Genomic DNA, 2,013 nt, shown 5'->3' with positions numbered 1-2,013 from the left:
ACGCCAAATCAATAGAGATATTGTAAGATTATTTTAGTTATGATCTGCAGTTTATATAGATACCAATTAATCACTTTCTATTCCATTTTACTTTAGTACAACAATCTTCCGAGAGGCAGGCCAAGAGGCAGAGGCAGGGGCAGGAGGAACGGCAGCACGACCAAGAACTATAACTTTTATTAAATTATTATGTACATGTAGATCTATAAAGTTAACTTTTCTTAAATATTATTAAAAACTTATAATAGAAGTCAAATATCTTGAAGCGTAAAGCCAAAACAGAAATTATAAAAGCAATGCTTAAAATTAGTGTGTTTGTTCAACAACGCAAAACAATTCAATACTTGAGCTTCAACCTTCCTACAATACGAATACATGTGATATACATTACTTAATTATATTAACGAGTAAAGAAAATACATACCATGGCCATAGTTAATCAGATAATCAATATTAATCATCAAAAAGAATTATAGCCTTGGATCATATTCTATAACACAATAATAAAAAACTATGGAATCTCACAATATTCTATCTTACTATGTATTCAATTGCTAAGACTATGACAATATGAAACCTATGCAGATGTAAACTGGCACCTACTACTGCATGATACAACTACTAATCCAGGAGCTGCAACAAAACATTAAGAAAGAAATTAATTTAGTTTCAACAATCTAAATCCAGAATTGCCTTTAATTATATTTCACATTCCAATATCAAGCAAAAGTATTGCTGAATCAGCAAATCATTTCCAGCTGTAATTACCTGTAAAGCATAGTAATAGAAACATATCAAAAACAAGCAATGTAAACTCACAGGCTAATGATAACAATAGCACTTACCAATCACATCAAACCTCACTCTTTAACACCACATTGTAGTCCTTGTGCCAAGTACATAAGTACCTATAAAAAGTATGTATGTGACATACTAACTAATAATGATAATGGTAGCATCTACAATGTTTCTGATTGGATCATACATGGCATGTATTTAGACATAATATTGCTTACTAATGATATCCTCATTTAAGATACTTTCATGACCTGCTTAATATAAAATAACATTGTGCACATGAAGAATTTCCAATGTGCAAACAAAATTTTTTTTTAATGTGAACATGCACATATTTACAACAATCATCAACAAAAGATGCGCAACATCAGCTGGCAAGCATTTAATATGCGCACAGCATTGATGGCAGCATCATTCAAATGCGCAACATCAGCCGGCAAGCATTAACTTAATAATGCGCACAGCATTGATGGCAGCATTATGCGCAACATCAGCTGGCAAGCATTTACATATATGTAATGCGCACAGCATTGATGGCAGCATTGGCATGTATGATGATCATTAATATATGTACCAAATCACTGTTTAAATGATACTATATGTATAATGAGAACTTTTATTGTTACTCTAAATTTTTCTTGTCCTTCAAAATTTGTCAGCAGCGCCCTTGATCCATAAGCACCTGATATTTGTTATAAACATGTAGTACAAGCAACAAACAAGATCGGGAATTGATAATGACAGCTTCCTCCCTTCCTAACCCTCTGTCCTACATAAATGATAGTCACACAAAATTGAATCAATGCTAAACTCTAATGAACAGTAAACACCCTCTCCCTGTCCATTATAGCAACAAGTAATCAATATTCACTGTTATACATTGATTAATCTCACATCCTGAATGCAGTTTGATCACTTTATACTGAGCAATAATGGGTGGATATGCACCACTGGTTTTCACACACTCACATTGCACATGCAGTGAAATAAAAGTCACATTAAACAACCAAGATGATGATGGACCTCCCATTCACCATACCCACTTTCCATCAACAATCAATGCTTTAAGAAATATTAATAGACTTAAGGTACAACGGGCTGAACGCACAATTTAGTTTTCGGAACACAAATTGTTTCCTTTGTACTTTTTCTACAACATATAATTTTTTCAATTTTTTTCTCAATAGTGAGATGCAATAAACTTTACTAAACTTT

This window comes from Amphimedon queenslandica, unplaced genomic scaffold, assembly GCF_000090795.2.
Source record: "Amphimedon queenslandica unplaced genomic scaffold, v1.1 AMPQUscaffold_13518, whole genome shotgun sequence".
In the NCBI taxonomy this organism is placed as follows: Eukaryota; Metazoa; Porifera; class Demospongiae; order Haplosclerida; family Niphatidae; genus Amphimedon; species Amphimedon queenslandica.
Note: the sequence above shows the minus strand (reverse complement) of the source record.